The sequence below is a fragment of the Equus przewalskii genome, chromosome 22, assembly GCF_037783145.1.
Source record: "Equus przewalskii isolate Varuska chromosome 22, EquPr2, whole genome shotgun sequence".
In the NCBI taxonomy this organism is placed as follows: Eukaryota; Metazoa; Chordata; class Mammalia; order Perissodactyla; family Equidae; genus Equus; species Equus przewalskii.
In genome coordinates, this window is record NC_091852.1 from 8,991,102 (window position 1) to 9,017,536 (window position 26,435).

Genomic DNA, 26,435 nt, shown 5'->3' on the forward strand with positions numbered 1-26,435 from the left:
AGCCCTAGGAACCCAGTCCAGACTGTCTCTGCAAAGCGTCTCCTCTGCATCTCAGGTGTTCCTGGTTAGGACTCTCTGGGCACTGCTGGGCCCAGACTCATAAACTCTGCACCTTACTTTCTGAAACGGCTATCCGCTTCCCAGCACTGATAGCTAGCCCCTCAGTGCTGAAGAGCAATCAGAGGAGGGTACAGACCGGGGAGGCGGTGAGGTAGCTTTTATCTCACCAGAGTGGCTTCCTTCCTTCCTGCATTGCATCCCACTTATTATCAGCAGTGCTCGATGCTAGAAGGAACTGGAGCAATGACTTCAAAGATCCAAAGAAAATGTTTGCTTTTGGGGTCAGGAGGAGGAGAGGAAGCTATGTGCATTTATTGCTTAATATCTTTCTTTTATCCCTGATTCGGGAAGAATAGCCCTAAATACCCTGTCCATAAAACCAGGCTTTTCCAGTTTTCTAGCCATCTAACAAAACAAATGGTCAATGTGTAAATAATGTGTGAAACAATTGGCTGCGTGTGTTCTACATGCAAATGTGAAGATGATACAATGCAATGTCTCATAAACTATGTGCTACTGGAGGGGAAGAACCATATCTTTTTCTCCTTAATGTTCAGGATCTGGTACAGTGCTTGGAACATTATAATCTTCCAGGAAATGTTTGCTGAGTGACTTAATCTGCCATTGCATTGATCACCAAGGTGATTTAGTTCATCAGGGTCACTGGGCAGATGTCCCCCAACCCCCAGATCACATGCCCAAGTTATGAAGGCGCATCTTTTGGATGAGACCACGATTTCATTGGTGGGAGTGTACAAATGAATGGCTATGTTCTCCAAGTAGTACCTCCAAACAAATTCTCAAGATCAAATACTCTCCACTTACATGTCAATATGCTTGACAAAGGCACTGTCCTTTATATACAGTAACAGCAGTAAAAAATTATAATTTTACAATTAAAAATTTTTGTGATTGAAAATACATCATTTCTAGTAGGTTTACTGGATATGGAGAGTAGTTTTAACATTTGCTGAGTGATTACTATGAACCAGGACTATACTGAGCACTATATATGCTTTATCCTATTCGATCATCACAACCCACCTGTGAGGTTATTATTATCACCACCTCGCTGATGAGTAAACTGACATTAGACAGATTGATTAACTTGCCCATAAGTGGCAGAGCTGGGATTCACATAGTTGTTTTCCTAAATGCAAAACATTCTGCTGGTTAATCTCCAACTTTAGTGTACTAAAAGCGATCTATAGGAGTTTGATAAAAATACAGATTCTTAGGTCATTCTCCTAGAGAATCAGCAAGTCTAAGGCAGGCTCAGGAACCTGTATCTGTAAGTATCGCCCAGGTGACTTGGATGCAAGTGGTCCAGGGACTGCACTTTGAGAAGCGCTGCTCCAGACTGTGAGACGTCAGATACGCAGTGTGAACACTTCTGATTTAACATCTTTGATTCAACATATTTTCTTCGTTGTGGATATCCAGTTGTTTCAGCACTATTTATTGTAATGACCATTCTTTCCCCACTTCTTGTGGTAACATTTTTGTCATAAATCAAGTGTCCACATATACGTGGGTTCTGAACATGACCCTCCCATTTTATTTTTTCTATATAATACCTATCATCATCCATTGTAAACACTCTTTGAGAAATTCTACTGTGGACCAAAGGGAAAGAAACCTTGGAAAATCCCAGGGATCATTTTGTGATGGGACATAATATCCGCTAAATTTAGAGATGACCATCGACAAAGCAATGCCCAGCATTTCCTGGGATCCTCATTTAAATACATCTATTTGACCTACCAAGTGTAATTTCTGATATTTTTTAAAAATCTGTCTACAGCTCAGTAACACACAGGAATTACTCTACTTCCCTCTCCATTTTCATAGCTCTCCTTTCCCAGAACCTCTTTTATCAAATCAGCAGTACAACATTTTGGAAAACAAGTCATATTTTTTTAAGAACATCTTATCTTACACTCAAAATTCGTTAGGAAAGAGAGAGAAGATACAGACATAGTAGTATTTACCTCTTAGGTGTTCTGCTTTTGAACAAACGTTTTCCCTCCAAGCAGTTTGCTATTGCCTCCAATAGGGTGCCTATGGTAAATTTAGCCTCATTCAATCCCATGTAAAAAATGAGAAAAACAATAGATTATACATATTTGCCCACTGGAACAAAAAACTTCCGTTTAAATATAGTTTGATGCCAACATGTAATTTGAGTATCCTGTCAAGCAAGCTCTTAAAAACATCTTTTACTTTTGTAGTATTATATGATACAGCTTAAAAAGGTAGCATGCATGATGAATCACAGGTGAGGAAACTGAGGCACAGAGATATGAAGGAAACCATGAAGGAAACTGTACATGAACAACCCAAGTTTCCACTGCACTGCTTTCCAATGAGTTCTGAGGGTGGAGGCAGTTACCCAGCTGGATTCCCAAGAAAGGCAAAACTTTCCCTTAGCAATGGTTCAGGCTCCTGACACCAAGATTCCATTTATATCTGCATCGTGAATAGTCGAGCGGTGACCCCTCTGGTTACAGGAAGTATGTGGGCTTTAGGGTTGCTATCCGAATGATTACAGAATGGCCAACTCAAAGTCTGAACACTAATTTCTCAATAGCACAGAAAGTGTTTCTCCAGTACACGGGGTGAGACAAACTCAGACTGGCTGTGTGATGTGTATACATCCTTTCTGCATTCTCTGTCAGTGAAAAGCCCGACCACTAAGTGCTGAAGGAATTTCACTTGTTCTGTAGTCGGCCACACAGCTCTTGGGACCTCAACTGGTGATTTAATTGATAGCTAGTCACCTGGGGAGAAGCAAATAGATTTGGAGGCCAAGGAAATCACCCATAGCCTCTGCATGCATGGAAGAAGTTCACAGGCATTCTTCCCTCTGCAGAGTCCAGTTTCTTTATCTTTCGAGCATAATTGGCTGAAATTTTCCTCCAGTAACATGTGCAATCCTCCCAAAGATATGCTGTCTACCCCTTATTTTCCCTGTGGTAGCACAGTTGTATTTGGTCATTATATTAGGGGAAAAGGTCATTATGTTAGTTGTTAATGGAAGTTGATGTTTTCTTGGCCAGCCGCATCCCTGACAGGCCAACAGACAGAGCTGGGAAAGGATGCTGAGCTCACCTGAGGGAGGAATGGGAGTTCCCTTCGAAAATGTTTCTCCAGCTTCCCTGATACTAAGAGTTACCTGGGGTGTTGGTTAAACACTGGATTTCCAGGCTGCTTCTTTGGGGATGCTGATTCGGGGGGTTGGGATATGTCCCTGGAATATGCATTTTAACAGCCATGTGACTGTTGTCCTTAGGGAAGTGTGGGAAACACTGTCCTGTGAAGTATGATTTTGAAAAGGTGACCAGAGACGGGAGTCCCTGATTCCCACGCATCCCCCACCATTCCCGTGAAGGCATTTCTCTCTTTCTGATCACCTTCCCCAACCTTTACCTGTATGTCCCACTAACTGCCTTTCAGTCCCACTTGGGTGTGTTGTTCTAACCTCAGATTTGTCGTGTCCTCGTCTCTTCACCTCAGCCCACAGTTTCCATCCCATCTCAAGTCATTCCCTTCCCACAGACTCTCGGGCACAGTGGTGCCTCACTGTCTGCTCTTCCAGGATATACCAAGCTCTTCAAAACTGTTGACTTTTTCACATTCCATCTTCTGCATGGAACAGCTTCTCTCACTAGCTTGCCTATTGCACTTCCATTTCTTCTTCAAGAGCTCAAAGGCCACCTCCTTAGGAGTCTGTCTTCTGCTGCTTCCTGAGGCAGAGTTAATTCTTGCCTCTGTGCTCTCATGGTGCTCTGGATTTCTCTCACCTACAATGTGTGTCGTGTTGTAATTATTTGTTTACTCATCTGTCTCTCTCAGGGGGCAGCAAGGAAAGGGACAGTGTCTTCATCTCTACATTACAGCGCCAGCAGAGTGCTGGGTACATGGTAGGGACTTTATAAAAATTTGCTGAGTGAACTTTAGACTTTTAATAACTATATATTAAATGATTATTATCAAATAAAAAAGATATGGATTAACTTATTTCTATAAGTCCACATATTCATTCATTCACCTGGTTATTCAGACAAATATCTATTGAGGCCCTATTATATGCTAAGCATTAGTGATTTGGTGACAAGCAAACAATAGACATGATCCTTGCCTCATGGAGCTTTGAGTAGAGAGAAATATAGTAATTAAATAGTTATGTAATGAGTAAAGGATTTGCTACAGTGAAAAATACCAGGAAGGATAGACATATGAGGGCAATGAAAGCATATAATGGGGGTGGGAGGTGACAACTGATCTGAGTTTTGATTATGAAAAGGAATTCTCTAGAGAGAAAGGGGAATGAAGAGCCTTCTAGGCTCAGGAAAAGGCCTGTTCAAAGGCCCCGGGGTGGGAGGGCATGTGGAAAAAAAAGGGACTGAATGATGGACAGTGTGTCTGGAGCAGAGAAAGCAAGTGAATTTACAGCATGGAACAGGCTGTCATGTAGGGCATACAGGTCTTTATAGCCCTGTGAAGAAGTTTTGTCTTTATTCTAAACGGAGTGAAAAACTAGAAGAACAGAGTGATTCTGGTGAGTGTGCTACTGAAATTTTGTGGGGATTTATTCTGGCCACATGATGATTTGCTTTACTATTTGATTTTTGTTTTGACCATGCAAACTCCTTCAGGACAGGAACCGTGTCTTATTGTCTTATATTTCTTAGTGTTCCCAGCATCTAGCACCATACAATGAATAAAGTGGACAACCAAGAGATGTGTGTGTCTCCTTTCATTTCATATTCTCGAAAGTGAGGTTTTATGTAAACTCACTTAGAAGAAACTTGTTAACCAAATCCACTAGATAAGCATATAATGACATAACAATTTGTGTTAAAATGGTGAGAAACATGTTCAATTTGGTGAATACACAGCCAGTAAGCCACTACTACCTCAGTCCACAAAGACTGTTTCTTAAGTGCGTGGGAAGCTAATAGTCAGCGTTAGTTTCAGAAGAACCTGCTTCTCTTGTCCAATAAAGTTATTTTATCATTCACGATGCTTGAAGTTTTACTATTACAGAATCATTACAGGGCCTTAAAGACCTTTTGGTTGAAGAGTCCTCTTCGAAATTGTAAATACCTAACTGAGGGTAAGAGATATACTAATATTTATCAACTGATGTCTTTGGGATATTTTTATGGGGATTCAAATATAAAGGCAATGTATGTATCGGGGACAGAGCAGGGGCATTGGTGATGTGGAAGTGAAGTTTGCCAGGTGGTCAGTTCCTCAGTTTTGCTTCTGTTGTCGCCTCTGGAAATTAAAGTCATTTTGAGAATGCTGGCAATGGTTGTGCTACTGACTGTAACTGAATCTGTCTGGACTTTGGTTTCACAACGAAACAGAGAGTACTTTTCTCCCTAACCTCTAGGACACTGAAGTTTAATGTCATCATGAGCGACAGTGCAGTGACCTCTGGGAGATAAGTTGCTCTGTCGTACAAGCTGAGCTGATGGCACTATGAACCCAAAGCCTTTGTGTTTTAATGGACTTCTCAAATCAACTTTTCAGAAACAAGTTCTTTTTGTAAGGCCAGAATTTCATTAGAACATCATTGTAATATTAGCTAATATTAAATAGATTATTACCCAATTTAAATTAAATATTACCTAATATTAAAATAGAGCTTTCTGGTCTTCCATCCAATTTTCCAGACTTCTTCATTTGCCCCACTGCTCAATAAATTTTAAGTTGCTAGAGGGGACATGAACAAGAATGAGAGCCTTTGTTGAGGTTTTGGGGAGAGGGTGGTTTTCCAGAATATTCCATGATGATTTTAAAATTAAGAACTCTGGGCATGACAGGGGCACATTTGCACTCCACACGTTCTATGGGACTTTTCTTATTTCCCTCTAGGGCTTTCTCCACTCTGCCCTGTGGATTTCTACAACATGGTTTTCATATTTGGCAATTGTTCCTCATTGAATGAATTATGACTATGCCAAATCTTGTACTAAAATTATTTTTAAATGAATAAAGCCATTTTGTTATTAAATGTAACTGCTTTATTTCTTCACATACTCACAAGAGATGCTATAGATCTTATTTGAAGTTCTGATAAATTTAAAAAATCTCCACCAAGGAATAAGCTTCTGATTATCCAAGTGACCACACTAACCAAAGACTGATCCACCCATTCTTTTCCCTCTTCCTCTGAGAGATGCTCATCTCAGGTCTTCATTTGTCTAATAGGATCTAAAACAGGGATCAGGAAACTCTAGGCCAAATCTGGCCAGCAGCCTTTCTCTGTAAATAATCCCTATTGGACACAGCCCTGCCATCCGTGTCAGCACCGTCCCTGCTGCGTTTGTGCTACAACAGTGCAGTGGAGCAGTCGCCACAGAGAACAAACGGCCTGCAGAGTGGAAGACTTTTACTCTCTGGCCTTTCATGGAAAAAGTTTGCCAACCCTGCGCTGCGATATGTTTCCAAATATTCTTTGACTATCAGTTAAGCTCTGAGCTCCTTGAAAGCACAGACCAAATAGGATTTCTCCTTGTATCTTCGTTGCCCATCATACTGTCTTATTGGAAAGAAATGCCCAAGTTCAGAAAGAATGAAAGTAACCAAATCTGTCTGTATAAATAATCATACTCCCCTCACCCGCGACCTTAGAGACTATGGGAAAGAACCACTGAAAACCAGGGATAGGGTGATTTCCTATCAGGACAATTTGGGGTTGATTTTCAGGAAAATCTGTATCAAGAGGGCAAACTGACGTTGGTGGCGGCAACTGGTTGCTTCTGTTCTCGTTCCAGCAATCCAGGGTTGGGAAGGCAGGGATGTGAGGGAAGGACCCATGCAGCCTTTCTGCCCCAAGAGCATCTTCATACCTGTGATTTCCCACAAGTCTTTGTAAGGACATCGCCGTGTCAGGTGCTGGGCAGCTTGGTGGAGGACTGGCTCAGTGGCATGCTGGGGATGTCTGTGTTCCCCACTCACTCATCCCAGCAGGCAGAGTCTGTTTGACATTTGGTAATACATGAAGAGGGGGTTCTGGGGAAGCACATGGAGCCTGTTCTCTCTTCTCCTTCTGCCTTGGTTTGGATGCTCTTGGTTGACTTTCTCTACATATGTAAATCTGGGAAATGACTGGAATGTAAATTCATTTTTATAAAGGTTCATGGATCTAATACTTGGTTTGAGTAGGCATTGGAAAGGCCTCAGGCAAATACTCTTGGCTTGTTTCCTTAATAAGCAAGCCAGGTGTGGCAAATCTGTATGAAGTTCATTACTACTCCAACCTCTTATTGCCCTTCTGCTGTCAGACATCACTAATAGATCACTGTGCTCTGTCAGACAAAGCCTCAGAATCCTTCTTAACATGTTCCAAGTAGCCATCACCAGTTGGTCAGAATTGACACATGAGATGAAACCTGACTTTCCAAAGCTGGTTTTACATATTTCTAAATATGAGAATCTTTTTGTGTGTGTGAGGAAGATTGGCTCTGAGCTAACATCTGTTGCCAATCTTCCTCTATTTTATGTGGGATGCCGCCACAGCATGGCTTGACAAGCCACGTGTATGTCTGTGTCCAGGATCCGAACCTGCGAACCCTGGGCCACCAGCGTGGAGCCCATGAACTTAACCATTATGCCACCAGCCTGGCCCCAAAATGTGACAATCTTATTCCATCCTTTATTTTTTCCTTAGCTTTTCATGTGGTAATTGATCCATGCCTGAAGGCAGGAACTGGGGAGGCCTGGCAAACCAAGGCATTCTCATCAGAGTGCAGAGCACAGACAAGGTGTGAGGTGACCAGATGTAGTGAAGCAGAGTGTGCACTGGAAAGTCACATGCAGGCGACCTGGAATAGGAGGGAGGAGCCAGGTTAATGTGGGCATTGGATCCAGGCCAAGACATTTGAATGTGATTTGGAAAGTCAGTGTTCCTAAAGGCTGGTAAGCGTGTCAGGGTTCTCCAGAGAAACAGAACCAATAGGAGAGGATGTGTATACACACACACACACACACGTAGAAAGTGAGACAGAGATAGACAGTGGAGTGGTGGTGATTTATTTTAAGGAATTGGCTCATGTGATTGTGGAAGCTGGCAAGTTCAAAATCTGCCATCAGGCCAGCAGGCTAGAAATTCTGGCAGGAGTCGAGGCTGCAGTCTTCGATCTGAAGGCCGTCTGGAGGCAGAGCTTCTTCCTCTTCAGGGGACCTCAGTCTTTTCTCGCGAGTCCTTCAACTGATTGGATGAGGCCCACACACATTGTGGAGGGCCATCTGCTTTACTCACAGCCTACTGATATAAATGTTGACCCCATCTAGAAAACACCACTAAAGAAGATGTGGTATATATACACAATGGAATACTACTCAGTCATAAAAAAAGACAAAATTGGCCCATTCACAACAACGTGGATGGACCTCGAGGGTATTATGTTAAGCGAAATAAGCCAGTCAGAGAAAACACCAGAACTGCAACATTGACTGGTGTTTGACCAAACAACGCAGCACCGTAGCCCAGCCACGTTGACACATTAAAATTAACCATCACAGTCAGTATAGGTGATTTTCAGCAGCAGATTCATGGTTTTAAATTTGCATTATATATTTTAATTTCATTAACATGAAACTTCTGATTTCACAGAAATTATTGGTTAGAACATAGGCAAATTTATTTAAGTAAAACAGAGTTGATTTAAAAAAAATAATTAAATGAATACTAGGCAAAGATGGTATCTGGAATTTGGTGTGTATATGAAGGTCATAGTGTAAGGAATGAGATTAGAGAATGGTAAGCAACAGAGAATTGCTATACTCCTGTAACAAGGAAATGTCATAAGGAAATGGGGTTTTAGGAAGATTAATTCTGCTGCCCTGAACAAAGGCCACAGACAGAAAAAAATTCATCAACAAATAATAAATGTGAAAATGTTTTCTCATTATGGTGATAAAAATAATGTATTTTCTAAAGATACTAACTTTTTGCCCTATTTTCTGAATGTAATTTTCCCAGTCTGTTGTTGCTTTTTAAAAAATTGCTTATAGTACTTTTTAACAAACAGAAGTTTTAAATTTTATGTAATCTGAGTAGTTAGTCTTTTGCTTTATGATTTCTTAAAAGGATTTTAAGCTTAGGAAGTCATCCTTGGTTTTAAATTCAGATATCTAATACCTTGTTTGAGTGGGCATTTGGAAAAGGAATTTTTTTTTTCCTGAGGAAGATTAGCCCTGAGCTAACATCTTTTGCCAAACTTCCTCATCTTTTTGCTTGAGGAAGATTGCCCCTGAGCTACCATCTGTACCCATCTTCCTCTGTTTTGTATGTGGGACACCACCACAGCATAGCCAATGAGTGGTGTAGGTCTGCACCCAGGACCCGAACCTGCAAACTTGGGCCACTGAAGCAAAGCACAGCAAACTTAACCAATAGGCTACGGCACCAGCCCCTTGGAAAAGTATTTTTAAAAAATATTTAACTTTCAGGTGGTAGTTAACATATAGACAAAGAGAACTGATCAGTGGTTACCAGGGGAAAGTGGGGGTTGGGGAAGGGCACTAGGGGTGAAGTGGCGTACCTACAACATGACTAATAATGATGTACAACTGTAATTTCACAAGGTTGTTAACTATCATAATCTTAATAAAAAAATATTTAACTTTCAAAATTTAAATGGGATTGATTTTGTTATACACTATGAGGGATGAGTCTAAATTAATTTTATTTCCCTTAAATTCCTACCCAGTTATTCCTGCACAAGTTAATGAGTACTTCTTCCTTTCTGGTGATGTCACTTTAGTTTCTAGCAAATTCTTATATGGACCAAAATCAATTTCTGGACTATCTGTTCTGTGTTCTATACCTATGTATTTTTTCTTCTTTCAGTAGTAACTTATTTAAATTATCATAGCCTTACAAAATATTTGAATATCTAGTGTGGCTAGTCCCATCTCACATTCTTAATTCAAAATTTTCTTTGATAAACTTACTCACGTTTTCTTCCTGAGAACGTCAAAATCTAGACTGCATAGTGAAACATTTTGCCTTTTCCTTCCCAATATTATACTCTTTTCTTATTCTTACCTAAAAGCTTCAGCTAGGACCTGCATTATAATTTTGAGTGGGAGTAGGGATAACAGGCCTTCTTGTCTCGCTCCTGCTTTCCACGGTATGCTTCATTTTATCATAACATTTTGTACTTGCTGTAGATTTCTGGTAGATACCCTCTACCAAGCAATGAGGTTTCCTTCCCTGACTAGCCTACAAGTCATTTTGTTTTGCTTGCTTTAATCACAAATAGGTGTTGACTTACATGTTTTTTTTAGCACTATTGGGATGAACCAATGGTTTTTCTTCTAACTTATTAATGTAATAAACTACATTAATAGATTTCCTAGTGTTCAACCATTATTGCATTCCTGGGATTAACGCTACTTGGTAACAATGAATTCAATCTGCTACTATTTCACTTGGAGTTCTACATTTATGTTCATAATGCAGATTGGTCTATAGTGGCCAATTTGTGTGTGTGCAGTCAGCGTCAGTTTGGGTACCTCAAATATACAGAATGATAGCTGAGTTGGGATGATTTCCTCCTATTTATCTACAGTAGGGATTAACTAGTTCTTAAGCCTTTGAAGATTTAACGTCCACAAAATAGTCCAGGCCTTGTATATTTTGGGGCGTAGATTTTTTATTACCTTGTCCATTTCTTCTATGATTATAATTCTCTTTCGGTTTTCTACCACCCCTTGAAATGATATTGGTGATTTTTATTTACCTAGAAAAAAATGTCCCTTTTCAAATAGATTTTCAATTTGTCATTTCAAGGTCAAAGACATTATGCTTTTGTAAATTTTTTCAATTTCCTCTGAACATGAAGCTAAGTCCTCTCCCTTATTTCTAAAGTGTATTTGCATCTTTTCTCTTTTTTCTTGACCAGACTTACCAAAGGTTTTGTCTACTTTATACACCACTTCAAAGTAGCAGCCTTGGATTTCAAAGACAAAGCCCATTGCTTTGTTTTTGCTTTTTGTATGTCATTAATTTATTATCTCCATTCTTGTCTATTTTACTGCTTCTTTTCTCCATTACTGAGTTTATTAATCCTTCTTATTTTCTAATAAGTGAATTGAGGCTATAATATTTCTTCTAAATGTGGCTTTAGCCATAATCAACAAATGTTGATTGTTAGAATTTTCATTTTTATTTCTTTTTAAATGGTTAATAGTTTTTGTCCTTATTTCCTCTTTAAACCAAGAGTTATTTAGAAGAGTTTATCTTTTATTTGAAATGGGTATCAGGCTAGAGGATTCTTTTGTCGTTACTATTTAATTTTAGTATATTTTGTTCAGAGAATATGGACTATGATTTCTGCTCTTTAGAATTTATGGAGGTTTTCCTAGTGGACTAAACAGGATCAAACTTTGTAAATGTTCCATAGATATTTGAAAATAGTGTAAATTCCCTATTGATGAATATAAAGTTTATAAATATTTTAAATGCTTATATTACAAATATTATATCAGGACTATTAAACGTGTTTTATAATTCTGTCTCCTGGATTTATTCATATTTGAGAAAGTTGCATTAAATTCTCACACTATGACTGTGGACTTATCCATTTCTCTTTGTAGTTCCATCATTTTTTTCTTTATATTTTATACCTTTGTTCCTCCATACAGTTTCACGTCTAATTGAATGTTCTTGTCAAACTTTTTGTATTTGTTTGCTTTGGGGACATCACATGTTTTAACAGCGTAAAGTTGGATTCTTTTTCTTTATCTAGTCAGACAATCTGTTTCTTAAAGGGAGAATTTAAGCCATTTATGTTTAGTGGGACTACCATGTGTTTGAGTTACTTCTGACCACCTGTTTTAACGTTTTTCCATTTATCATTCTTTTGCCTTCAGTCTCTTTGTGTTCTCTGCCTTTTACTGGATTAATCTAGTTGTTCCATTTTTTTCCTCTTTTTTAAATGTTTAAAAATATATGTGTCCTTTTCCTATTCTTCTGAGGGATTGCCTTGACATTTTAATATTCAAATTTAAATGTATATATCTTATCAATGTCTAGAAATAATCAAGGCAAGAATTTTAAGACATCTTTAATTCTGGCCCCACCTTTGTTTTCTATTCTCTAATCTCTATATTCCCACATTTCCTATTACAGGTTGGGATTTTAGTTCCACATTATTAACAATTGTTTCTATATTATGTGGCATAGTTCTTTAGACTCAGCTATAACTTTAATGTTTTCTGGCCTACATCTTTCTCACTGATGTATTCATTTTGTATTTCTTATTGTTTTATAGCAATATGTTTAAGGATTACTTTCAAAGAGGGTCTGTGACTATGTCCAAAAATGTCTTTATTTTGTCCTCTCACTGGAACACAAATTTGGCTGGGTATAGAATGTGAGGGACAAAATTGTTTGCTTTCAGAAATGGATAATCTTTAGTATTTTGGCCTTATGTACTAGTCACTGGTTTTTAAAAAAAATGAAAGGAAAAATGTATGTTCTTCTGCTTGGAAAAAAGTTACTGAAGTTGATGTTTAACACATTTAGGATTTGTCTTTTTTCTTCTTCTAATTTTGCATGCGTTGAAGAAGCGAAGAAACTGAAACTGAAAATGGTATTCATTCTTATAAACTCTTATGTAAAATGAGTTCTAGTACCATTGCTAAAGTGAAGAGATTAACAACAGAAAGGAGACTTCAAGAACTTTGTATGCTAGTCTGATCACTTTCTAAAAGCCTTGGAACTATATTCACTTTAGAATGGGTCTGATTCAAGGTATGGTAAAAATTGTTTTCTAGGGGCTGGCCCGGTGGCACAGCAGTTAAGTGTGCATGTTCTACTTTGGCGGCCCGGGGTTTGCCGGTTGGGATCCTTGGTGTGGACATGGCACCACTTGGCAAAAGTCATGCTGTGGTAGGCGTCCCACATATAAAGTAGAGGAAGATGGGCATGGATGTTAGCTCAGGGCCAGTCTTCCTCAGCAAAAAGAGGAGGATTGGCAGCAGATGTTAGCTCAGGGCTAACCTTCCTACACACACAAAAAAAATTGTTTTCTACAATAGTACTGTTGCTCAAATAATTTGCTCTTGATAATAGGTAATGCCAGTAACAAGGAACCTAGAACATACTGATGCATTTGGATTTCTTTAAATTTTGCTCTAAAGTACTCTATTGTTAATACCATAATTTTCCACTAGAGATCATCACATTTTCGGATTTTAAAGAGAGCATTCTTTTAGAGAAACATCTATTTATGTAGAATTTTACTACAATCTATGTTTTTAGTTACTCTAGTCAATGGAAAGCTTAGTCACTGGAGTCACAAAACTTAACCTAAAAAATATCATTCACCACAGAAGCTTCACGGGCTATTGTAAAGAAGGAAATAAAATCTCCGAATGACTAGTTTTACAAACTGAAATCTGTAATATGACAGAGAACATTTTTTTCCTCCTCCCTCTACTCTTCTCGCCACCATCTCCTTCTTCAAATTTCCCTCAGATTTCCTTAAATTTCCTTCTCATTGGAAAGGGAAAGAACTAACTTTACAGAATCTTATTCAAACCATCGAGAACAAGTCATTATTCATATTTCAAATCTTCTGCTGAAAACTTGTGCCTTTTAGAGCACCCACACCATTCCTCACCAGCACAGCCTCCTGAACGACTAACAGTGTCCAAAAGAGAATGTACAAATCACAGCTGCTTTAAGGTCACAAAGAAGCAACTTTGGATGACAAAATTTTATTAGACAAATCAATCAAGGAATGTTAATGTGAGTAGTTATCTTTGGCTATAAAAGGGGGTGAGTGGGAGGGGTAGTGAAGTTAAGGGAACTCTACAGCCATTTTCTCTGTATTTATGTACTATTTAAAACTTTTACAGTGAGAATATAATCATACATAATTTTGTAATATTACAAAAATAAGGCAAATATCACAAACAGAACAGAATATTAAGAATGAAAGGACCATTAGAAATGACCTAGTCCAAAATCCCTCAGTTGGGATGAAACGGAGACAAGAGAACATAACTAGTATACCCCATGTCACAGAGTAACCCAGTTTCTATCTCCTAAACTCCATTTAAAGGAGGGAGGTGGGGAACAGCACAGAGCTGCTCTGACAATAGGCATCCTCCCTTCAGAAAACAAGAGATGCCAGGGCTTGAGTTAATCTAGAAGCCATAAAAGAAAGCTTTTGTTCAAATACTGGAGGAAGTAAGAAACTATGCCAAAACCAGGGGATTGAGGTTGGGGAAAGGTAAGGATTCAAGTCATAGAGTCAATGGAAAGATGTGGAATCTAGGCTATAGGAACCAGTCAAGACGTCAGCATCAAATGGGACCAACTGGTTGCATCCACCAGCTCCAGAGATTTATTTTTTCCTTTGTGAGTTTATTTAGTGGTTCAGTTAGGGTGGCAGCTGATGGCAGAGAGCTGGCTAGAATACAAGAACTACATGTTGAATTCTAGTTTAAAGGTCTTTGTACTACTCCATCATATGTTAAATACCAGTGGTAAGAATTTCTCATGCCTAGCTGCGAGTGATGCAAAAGCAGATATAAAAAATTACAGACCCATGGGTAAAAAGAGCTAAAATCCTTCAACAGGAGCTAAAAGCAATCACTAAAGGCTATATTTTCCTACAGTCCTGTAACCTAGCAATATTATTTTCATGTGCCTGACTGTCAGGCAATCTTTTGGTCCACTATTTGGCAGAGTCCAAAAAAACGGTGTCTTTCAGGGAGACTCAAAGGAGATGAAAAAATTTAAGGACTTGGGCACAAATGATTCTGGTAACCATTATGACTTCTATTCATGTAACCATACTCCTCTCAGATAGCAAAACAAAACACTGTCTTATAGGAGAATAAAATAATACCAGAAAATTATAAATACCAAAGTAAATTGAAATTCAAGTTTCACATTTACTGAAAGTCTAAACAAAGTTCTTGATAATTAATCTCCAAAATGTATAAATCTGCTGCAGACATGTGCACATAAATTATAATAAAGAACGTTGGTATGCAATTTGATTCAAAGTGCTTTTTAGTAAGTACATAATGATGCATGCTGAGGAGATGCAAGTATATTTAATTGGATATAATTAAAATAATGATGTGTGTTTAAAATAATGATATATTAAAAAAAACTTTAATGGAAGTGGCTGAAGAACCTGTAATAAAAAGTCAAAGCAGTAACTACTTTTTGATTACTTGATTATTCACAGAGTTAATACCTTTCATTTAACAAGTAATGCAGTAATGCTGTAATAATGTCACTCCGGAGGGATTCAGGGAGCCCTGCTGACAATGTGGGCCTTTGCTTCCTCCTCTTTAAAGTGTGTCCCACCTTCCAGGTCTCTTTTCATGCCAACTCCCTTCATCAAAAAGAATTTTCTCCAAGATAGGTAAAACGTTGACAGTTGGTGAAGCTGGGCAATGGGTGCGTGAAGTCCAGTGTATTTTTTCTGTCTACTTCTATATAAGTTTGAAACGTTCTTTTACTAACGAAGAAAACAGAAGTCTCTCTCTACAGTTAAATATAGGTTCGACAATGTTTGATAATTTTGCTTCTTCCCAATGCAAAGGACATCACTTATTAATGTTCTACTACATGAGGCCTAGAAATTCCTTTCAAGGAAGTAGACAAATAGCAGATAAGCATACATTTCTAACTCAGCGCTGGTTAGGTAATGTCCCCTGTAAAGATTGCTTTTTATCTCCGCTGTCTCCCACCATCTTGAATTGTTCTTTGGTCTCCTTCCTTGTTGTTCACCATTCTTCCTGCTTCAAGTTGAATCAGTGAGTCATGTCTGTCTCATCCATGCACCAGGATTTCTCAAATGGGCAGCCAATGAGCTACCCTACTGCCCAGACATCTCATTACCTTCCGTCCTCTGCTGCCCTGCTGTGACCTCAAACCGAGCTCAGCGCAGCTCCCTGCAGGGTTGTATGGGCAATCAGTGTCCTTGAACTCCAAACTCTATAATTCACTATCTTGAGAGAGGCAAATGGCTTGGATTATTTCTTTTATACCTGCTTATATGATTCAGCTTCTGCGCTCAAAAGAGGAAACTGGGCTTACTGTACAGTTATAACATTTCTTAAGGATAAAAACCATATTATACATGCTATGTTTCCTCTCTTACTGTTTAACAACTGATAAATTATAACCATGTTTTCACTAGTTTGAAACAGATATTCTGGACTTTTGAAAGATCACTCTCAAAATATGTCAATTCCTTACAGCTTCATCTAAAAAGTGATCGCGAAGCAGGGGTATCTTCTTTGCAGAGACACACATAGAACACCCAGAAAACAATGGACGTTGGAAATAAAGGTTAATAAATTGGGGGGATTATTTTGTCTCATAACAATTCAATTTCGACTAACACAGACTATGACACCAAGCTTTTGATTATTCAGTGGTGACGATCCAGTTTATTGATTGCACTCATCTTCTATTCCTGTTTTCGTTCTGTCCATCTTTTCATGACTTTATTACTCAATAGCAATGTCAACTGTAGCAAAGAAGAGGCAAAGAAATAGAGGCAGAAAAAATTCAAGCTAATCTATTGTACCCATTTTAGCATCTCACCAATAAGACTGCTGGGAGGGAAACCTGAAACCATTGACCAAAATAAAATCTCTGGAGTTCCAAGACCCCTGCATTTACTCTTCTCCCAGTGCTAAAAGCAATGAAGGAGTTGTTTTGATACCCCAACTTTAGCAAGATAACCACAAAATCCAATTCTCAAATACCGTGACTGAATTTTTATAAGCTTTTCCAGCTAACATGGTTTATAGAGACAAGTACACTGCGACTATCCAGGACTTAGCTGGATGTCTGAAAAACCATAGCCTACATTCTACAAGTGTCTGTATTTGAATTCTTACACGTTATATGTCTCAAAAGAAAGTTGGAAATATAATTAAAGATTTAGAAATAAATTTAAACAATAAAAAGAAGTTTTAAAAAGATAGTTGTCTTGTCTCAGCAAGTTTCAACATTGCCAAGTTAGTTTTCTTCACATTTTCCCCTGTTCCTTCTCGTCTCCTTCTCCCTCAGCCACTATCACTGACCCAGACCTCCACCACCAGACTGCCCATGGCGGAGAACGGGGAAATGCATGGAGAACAAGGAAGGGTCAGGAGGGATGAAAAGAGCCAAGGGAAACTTTGACTGGACCCAGCGTTTGGAGATTATGCCGCAAGCTAAACCCAAAGCAGCCAAATTATTTATTTTGCAGATAGTGGAATTTTCTTCTTCAATGTCAAGAGGCAGGAGCCAAACTTTAGAAAGTCACAGTTTTCCCAAGACTTAAAAGAAAGATAGCCTTGATCATGCACATATTCTTGGAACGCTTGTAGGTTAGAACTGATACTCTTCCACTGGATGGATTTATAGGCCAAAATGCAAGCAAGCTTAGGAGCTCCTGGCTCCAGCTACAACCGCAAATGAGGTAAATACAAATTTCCAAATTATGTCTTCAACCTGCCAATACCTTCTCTGCGGCCCACCTCCCCCACTGCCCCAACAATGAGGATGCAAATGACTACTCCATATTCTTTGAGGTGTTATAATCTAAGACTTCCTAAATCTCTGAAGGACAAGGAAAGGTATGTAGGGGTCAAAATATGTAAGGTGTTACATGTCATGCCCAAAAATAGGACTTTCCCTTTAGGGAAAGCTACGACAGATTTTTAAGAAGAATAAACATAAGACTAGATTTATTTTAGAAAGATAATTCTGAAGATGCCAATTTCTTCCAAATTAATATATAAATTTAATACAATCAACATAAAAATCTTAATTTTTTTTGAAACATGATAGAATGATGCTAAGTTTTTTGTTTGTTTTTGTCCTAATTACCTATTTAAAAATTATTTTGTTGAGGTCATATTGGCTTATAACTATGTAATTTCAGGTGTACAGTATTATATATTAATTTCCGTATAGACTGCATTGTGCTCACCACCAATAGTCTAGGTTTTATCTGTCACCATACATACTTGCCCCTTTACCCCTTTTGCCCTCCCACCAACTTCCACTCTGGTGACCACCATCAGTTCTCTTTATTCATATGTTTGTTTATCTTCCACATAGGAGTGAAATCACACTCATGTTTTTGTGTTTATCTTCCTCTGTCTGGCTTATTTCACTTATCATAATACCTTCACGAGCCATCCATGCTGTCACAAAATGGCAAGATTTTGTCTTTTTTTATGGCTAAGTATTCCATTGTGTGTGTGTGTGCGTGTGTGTGTATACATCTTCTTTATCCATTCATCAGTTATTGGGCACTTGGGTTGCTTCCACATCTTGGCTATTGTGAATTCTTCTGTGATGAACATAGGGATGCATAAATCCTCTTTGAATTGCTGATTTCATGTTCTTTGGATAAATATCCATTACTAGGATAGCTGGATCATATGATATTTCTATTTTTAATTTTTTGAGAAATCTCCATACTGTTTTCCATAGCGGCTGCACCAGTTTGCACTCCCACCAGTGGTATATGAGGGTTCCCTCTTAGTCACAACCTCTGCAACATTTGTTCTTTTTTGTCTTGTTAATTATAGCCATTCTGATGGATGTAAAGTGGTATCTCATTGTAGTTTTGATTTGTATTTCCCTAATAATTAGTGATATTGAACACATTTTCATGTACCTGTTGGCCATCTGTATATCTTCTGTGGGAAAATGTCTGTTTATATCCTCTGCCCATTTTTAACCCCTCGTCAGAAATATGATTTGCAAAGATTTTCTCCCTGTTGGTGAGTTGTCTTTTCATTTTGTTCATGGTTTCCTTTGCCTTACAGAAGCTTTTTAGTCTGCTATAATCTTATTTGTTTATTTTTTCTTTTGTTTCCCTTGCCTGAGTAGACATGGTATTCAAAAAGATTCTGCCAAGACCAATGTCAAAGAGTGTACTGCCTATGTTTTCTTCTAGGAGTTTTATGGTTTCAGGTCTTACATTCAAGTCTTTAATCCATTTTGAGTTAATTTTTGTGCATAGTGTAAGATAATGGTCTACTTTCATCTTTTGCATGTGGCTGTTCAGTTTTCCCAACACCATTTATTGAAGAGACTTTCCTTCCTCCATTGTATGTTCTTGGCTCCTTTTCTGAAGATTAGCTGTCCATAGATGTGTGGTTTTATTTCTGGGCTTTCAGTTCTGTTCCATTGATCTATGTGTCTGCTTTTGTGCCAGTACCATGATGTTTTGATTGCTACAGCTTTGTAGTATATTTTGAAGTCAGAGATTATGATACCTCCAGCTTTGTTCTTTTTTCTTAGGATTGCTTTTGTTATTCGGGGTCTTTTCTTGTTCCATATAAATTTTAGGATTCTTTGTTCTATTTCTGTGAAGAATATCATTGGGATTCTGATTGGAATTGCACTGAATCTCTGGATTGCTTTAGGTAATATGGACATTTTAATTATGTTTATTCTTCTAATCCATGAGCATAGAATATCTTTCCATTTCTTCAAGTCTTCTTTAATTTCTTTCAATAATGTCTTATAGTTTTCAACGTATAGGTCTTTAATCTTGTTGGTTAAATTTATTCCTAGATATTTTATTCTTTTTGTTGGGATTGTAAATGGGATTGTATTCTTGACTTCTCTTTCTGCTAGTTTGTTATTAGTGTATAGAAATGCAAGTGATTATTCTATGTTGATTTTGTACCCTGAAACTTTGCTGTAGTTCTTGATTATTTCTAATACTTTTCTGGTGGATTCTTTAGGATTTTCTATATATAGAATCATGTCATCCACAAACAGTGAGTTTCACTTCTTCCTTTCCAATTTGGATAGGTTTTATTTCTTTTACCTTCCTAATTGCTCTGGCCAAAACCTCCAGTACTATGTTGAATAAGAGTGATGAGAGTGGGCACCCTTGTCGTGTTCCTATTCTCAGAGGGATGACTTTCAGTTCTTCACCATTAAGCATGATGTTGGCTGAGGATTTGTCATATATGGCCTTTATTATGTTGGGGTACTTTCCTTCTATACCCATTTTATTGAGGGTTTTTTTTTTTATCACAAACTGATTTTGGATCTTGTCAAATGCTTTCTCTGCATCTATTGAGATGATCCTGTGACTTTTATTCCTCATTTTGTTAATGTGGTGTATCACATCGATTTGCAGATGTTGAACCATTCCTGCAACCCTGGAATAAATCCTACCTAATCATAATGTACAATTCTCTTAATATATTGCTGTATTCGACTTCCTAAGATTTTGTTGAGGATTTTTGCATCTACGTTCATCAGAGATGTTGGCCTGTAATTTTTTTTTTTTTTGTCTTTGATTTTGGTATCAGGGTAATGTTGGCCTCATAGAATAAGTTAGGAAGTATTCTGTCTTCTTCCATTTTTTGCAACAGTTATTAAGTCTTCTTTGAATGTTTGGTAGAATTCTCCAGAGAAACCATCTGGTGCTGGACTTTTGGTTTTGGGGAGGTTTTTGATTACTGTTCGAATCTCTTTACTTGTGATTGGTCTATTCAGACTCACTATTTCTTCTTGATTCAGCTTTGGGAGATTGTATGAGTCTAAGAATTTATCTATTTCCTCTAGGTTATCTAATTTGTTGGTGTATAGCTTTTCATAGTATTCTCTTATAGTCTTTTGTAATTCTGTGGTATCCATTGTAATTTCTCCTCTTTCATTTCTAATTTTATTTATTTGAGTCCTCTCTCTTTTTTTCTTAGTGAGTCTGGCTAAGGATTTGTCAATTTTGTTTATCTCCCCAAAGAACCAGCTCTTAGTTTCATTGATCCTTTATACTTTTTTTTTTTAAGTCTCTATTTCATTTATTTCTGCTCTAATGTTTATTATTTCCTTCCTTATACTGACTTTGGGCTTTGTTTGTTCTTCTTTTTCTAGTTCTGTTAGATGTTAGATTTAATATTACTAATTTGAGATTTTTCTTGGTTGTTCAGGTGGGCCTGATTGATATAAATTTTCATCTTAGTACCACTTTTGATGCATTCCATAAGAGTTGGTATATGTCCTCATTTTCATTTTTCTCCAGGTATTTTTTGATTATGCCTTCGTTTCTTCATTGATCCAATGGTTGTTCAGTAGCATGCTGTTTAGTCTCCACATATTTGTGACATTCACACCTTTTTTCTTCCAGTTGATTTCTAGTTTCATAGCATTGTGGTCAGAAAAGATGACTGATATGATATCAGTCTTCTTAAATTTATTGAGGCTTGCCTTTTTCCCAATATACGGTCTATCTTTGAAAATCTTCCATGTGCACTTGAGAAGAACATGTAATCTGTTGCCTTTGGATGGAATGTTCTGTATATATCTATTAAGTCCATCTGGCCTAGTGTTTCATTTAAGTCCACTGTTTCCTTGCTGACTTTCTGCCTGGATGATCTGTCCATTGTTGTAAGTGGGGTGTTTAGGTCCCCAACTGTTGTGTTGCTGTCAATTTCTCCATTTAGGTCTGTTAATAGATGCTTTATATACTTTGGTGCTCCTGTGTTAGGTACCTATATATTAATAAGTGTCATGTCCTCTAGGTGGAATGTCCCTCTTATGATTACATATCACCCCTCTTTGTCTCTCATTGTCTTTTTTATCTTGAAGTATGCTTTGTCATATAAGTATGGCTACACCTGCTTTCTTTTGATTGCTATTTTCTTGGAATATGATCTTCCATCCCTTCACTCTGAGCATATGTTTGTCTTTAGAGCTGAGATGTGTTTTGTGGAGGCAGCATATTTTTGGGTCTTGTTTTTTAATCCATCCAGCCATTTTGTGTCTCTTGATTGGTAAATTAAATCCATCTAATTTAGAGTGATTATTGATATATGAAGGCTTGATATTGCCATTTATCTCTTGTTTTCTCCAGTTGTTCTATATTTCTATTGTTTCTTTTTCCTTGTATTTTGGACAGCCATTTCAGTTTTGTGGTTTTCTGTGATGGTTTTCTCAGTTTTCTCTTTATTTATGATTTGTGACTCTGCTCTGATTTTTTGTTTAGTGGTTACCATGAGGTTTGTATAAGAGATCTCATAGATGAGATAGTTCATTTCCTGATAGCCTCTTATCTCCATTAGCCTAAGCATGTTCCATCTCTCTCCTCTTCCCTTTCTGTGATATTGTTGTCCTAAGTTATCCTTTTTTGTGCTGTGAGTTTGTGAGTAAATTAAAGTGTTTATAGTTGGTTTTGGTGCTGTTTTTCCCGTTTCTCTTGTGTGCTATAATTGTTTGCTAGTCTATTCTGATATGGGGCTGTAATTTTCTCATTTTTTCTGCCTATTTCTCTCCTTACTCAAAGCTTTGTAAATCTTTGCCCTTTTGCTTCAGGTAGGAGGTCTCCCTTTATCATTTCTTGTAAGGCAGGTCTAGTGGTGGTGAACTCCCTCAGCTTGTGTTTATCTGGGAAAGCTTTTATTTCTCCATCATATCTGAAGATAATTTCACTGAATAGAGTATTCTTGGCTTACAGGTTTTGTCTTTCAGTATTTTGATCATTCCATTCTCTCTTAGCCTGTAAGCCAGCTGAGAAATCTGCTGAAAGCCTGATAGGGGTTCCTTTGCAGGTTATTTTTTTCTGCCGTTCTGCCCTTAATAGTTTTTTCTTTGTCATTGACTTTTGACAGTTTTAATATTATATGCCTTGGGGAAAGTCTTTTTACATTGATGTAATTAGGAGTTCTATTGGCTTCATGTACTTGTATGCCTAGTTCTTTCTCCAGGTTTGGGAAGTTCTCAGCTATTATTTCTTTGAAGATCTCTGCTCCTTTCCCCCTTTTCTTCTCCCTCTGGGATATCTATAATCCTTATGTTACTTTTCCCAGTTAAGTCAGATATTTCTCTCAGAATTTCTTCATTTCTAAAAAATCTTAGTTCTCTTTCCTCCTCCACTGGAAGCATTTCTAGATTTGTATCCTCTAGGTCGCTTATTATCTGCTCCATAAGGTCTGCTCTATTTTTTATGGTTTCTACATTATTTTTTATCTAATTGTGTCCTTCATATCCAGAATTTTTGTATAGTCTTTTTTAAGAGCTTCAATCTTTTTGATGAAGTATTCTTTCTGTTCATTAAATTTATTCCTGAGCTCATTGAACTGTCCTTCTGTGTTTGCTTGTAACTTGTTCAGTTTCTTAATGACAACTCTTTTGAATTCTGTCATTTAGATTGTAGTCTTCTGTGACTTCAGGTTTGGTTTCTGGAGACTTGTCATTCTCCTTCTGATCTGCAGTGTTACTGTAGTTCTTCATGGTGTTTGATGAACTGATCCTCTGCCGGTGCATTTGTGGTAGTATCTGGTATCTGGTCACAGATTCCACCCACCACCGCTGAATGGGGGAGGCAGGGACTATGTTTTCTATTTCTGCCACATCCGCTCCTAGTTGTGACATTTGGGCTGCTCTGCATTCATGTGGGCTGGCTGCCACAGCTTGGCAGATCACGTTCACGCAGGTGGGGCTGCTGTGCTCAGCTGGCCGATCACATTCACCAGGTGGGGCATCTTCACGAGGGCTGGCTATTGTGTTTGGTGGGCAGGGGGGTTGTTCTCTTGGGCAGGGCCGCTGTGCTCAGCAGGCGAGCAGGTTGTGCTCGCTCATGTGGGTGGGGCCACAGCCTTGGCAGGTTATGCTCGCAAGGGTGGGAGCCTTCATGTAGGTTAGGTGCTGCACTTGGCAAGCAGGGCACCTTTATGGGGCCTGAGCCACCACCACTCAGTAGGGAGTGTTCACACAGGCAGGGCCGCCATAGCATGAGGGGTGTTCTTGTGGGCCCAGCTACCACTCTGAAAGTGTTCACATGTGGGTCAGGCTGTCCCCACCTCCACTCACAGTCATGCCTGCCACTGTGTGAGGATCAGCGTCCTGGATCATGGCTGCTGAGGAGGGGACAGGAGTCCTCTCCCTTAGTTCTACTGTTTCCTAGGGGTCCAGTATACCCACCTTCAGATATATAGCTGTATGGATCTCTCAGGCATCCTGTTGTGCTGTGCAAGAAATCCCTTTTTGGTTAATGGATATCCATTTAGATGTAACTTAGAGGGGAGAGACAAAGGCAACAACTCATTGTGCCATGATGCTGATGTCACTCCCTCAAAATGATGCTAAATTTTATTTGAAAAATAGAATGTCGGGGAAAAAGTAAATCTCTGCCACATACAAAAAATAATTAAATAAATAAACAAGGAGCAAAGAGGAAGACTTGGCCTATCAAATATTAAAACCTATTAGAAAGGTACTAGATTCAAAACAACAGGGTATTTTTGCTAGAATTTGTAGCCAAAAGCCCAAAAATAGACCCAAAGTTATATAAGAATTTGGCATATGACAGAGGGTTGGCATTTCAAATCATTGGAGAAAGGCTGGATTAAACTATAAATAATATTGAGAAAGCTGGCCAACCATTTTAGGAAAAATGAAGTTTATTTTTCACCATTGTCTTATGCCCCCCAATTTCCAATTAAAAACAATTATAAATAGTGAAACCACAAAAATATTGAAAGAAATTATATGTGATCAAGAGTTCCATTTCAGGGGCTGGCCCCGTGGCTGAGTGGTTAAGTTCACATGCTCCACTTCAGTGGCCCATGGTTTCAGCAGTTCGGAGCCTGGGCACAGACATAGCACCACTCATCAAGCCATGCTGAGGCAGCATCCCACATAGCACAACCAGAGGCACTCAAAACTAGAATATACAACTATGTAGTGGGGGGCTTTGGGGAGAAGAAAAAGAAAAGAAAAAAAAAAGACTGGCAACAGATGTCATCTCAGGTGCCATCTTTAAAAAAAAAAACAAAAGAGGGGCCACCCTGGGGGTGCAGTGGTTAAATGCACACATTCTGCTTCAGCAGCCCGGGATTCACCAGTTCAGATCCCAGGTGCAGACATGGCACGGCTTGGCAAGCCATGCTGTGGGAGGCGTTCCACATGTAAAGTGGAGGAAGATAGGCACAGATGTGAGCTCAGGGCCAGTCTTCCTCAGGAAAAAGAGCAGGATTGGCAGCAGATGTTAGCTCAGGGCTAATCTTCCTCAAAAAAAAGAGTTCCATTTCAAGTAAATTTTTCCTAAGAAAGTGAGACAGAAAAAGATATAAGTAGATAAATATAGAAAGATGTTCAATATAATATTCATAAAAGCAAAACAACCTGAATGGCTTTCAAAAGGAAATTATTTAAGGAAATTATAATACATCTATATAACGAAATAATATAAAGCCAAGAAAAATGATGTAGATGTGCGTTTATTCATTTAGAAAAATATTCACAATCTGTTACACGAAAAGGCAGATCACCAAACAGAATTATAGTCTAATTTGTGTATATGTGTGTATAAGAGAATACATATATATGTGTGTGTGTGTATAAGAGAATATGTGTGTATCAGAGAAGAAAGTCTAGAACGATACACACTGGGTTTTCATTCAGTGGTAGGATTTTTCTATTTAACAATAAGAAAGTATTACTTTTGTAGTGGACATAAAATGTAAAAGAGTTTGCATTTTGAAAAAAAATAAGATTAGGTCTGGTACTAGTTTGAAATGGGGCTGGAGTAAAGAAGACTAATAATAAGTTAGGAGGTTGCTGCAAAAGTCCTGGTGATAGCAGATGAGAACATGATGAGTGATATGGACAATGAAGCTGAATCTGAGAAATATTTGGGTGGTAGAAGCAGCAGGATTCGGTGATGAGCTGGGCTTTTGTTACTGGGTTGTCATTTAGTATGCCTATAACTTCAGTGAATAAACGACCATTAATAAAGAAGGGGATACCACTGCATGGTAGGGCAGATGTGCAAGCCAATAGATCTACCTGTAGACATAAATTGCAGGATATTATGGAAGTGCTGTCCATCAGACAAGTGGAAAAAAAGAGGCTGGAAATTGAGACATGGAATTTATTAGTATGAAGGGATTGGTGGAAATCATAATCATGGTTTATAAAAGCATCTGTAATTCTCCAGGCAAAACAACCACTGGGTTCACACTGTTTCTCTTATCCTCTTAGATTACGTTTTCCAAATTACATGGGATTTTATTTCCTGAAATCCTAATCATTGAAATCTCCTGTATCATTAGGCCTGCTCTATCAAAATCTGGACTAAGTGCCTGTCCCTGCTTTAAATCTTCCATTCCTATTTTATTTAGAACAAAATCCAAACTCTTGGCCAGGACCTACCAGCCCTACTTGATCTAGATGATGCTATCTCTGACAGCACTTACTGTCACTTTCCCCATTGTTCACTGTGATCCTGCCATTCTGGCCTTCTTTCTGATCCTTGAACATTTTCCCATTTCAGGGCTTTGCACATGCTCTTCCCTTTGCCAGAAAGGTTCTTCTTGGGCTTGTCTCATGACCGGCTCCTTATTATCTTTCA

The 26,435-nt window shown here is 38.3% G+C and overlaps 1 long non-coding RNA gene across 1 annotated transcript in view; it reads right to left on the reverse strand.

Moving 5' to 3' along the window:
* Nucleotides 1-24,463: 24,463 nt before the first annotated feature.
* The window catches only part of LOC139078791 (uncharacterized), a 59,993-nt gene continuing 58,021 nt past the window's right edge, over nucleotides 24,464-26,435 (reverse strand). Inside the window, exon 3 of the long non-coding RNA XR_011531904.1 lies at nucleotides 24,464-25,126. This is a non-coding gene — a long non-coding RNA (uncharacterized lncRNA). The remainder of the gene's footprint in view (nucleotides 25,127-26,435) is intronic.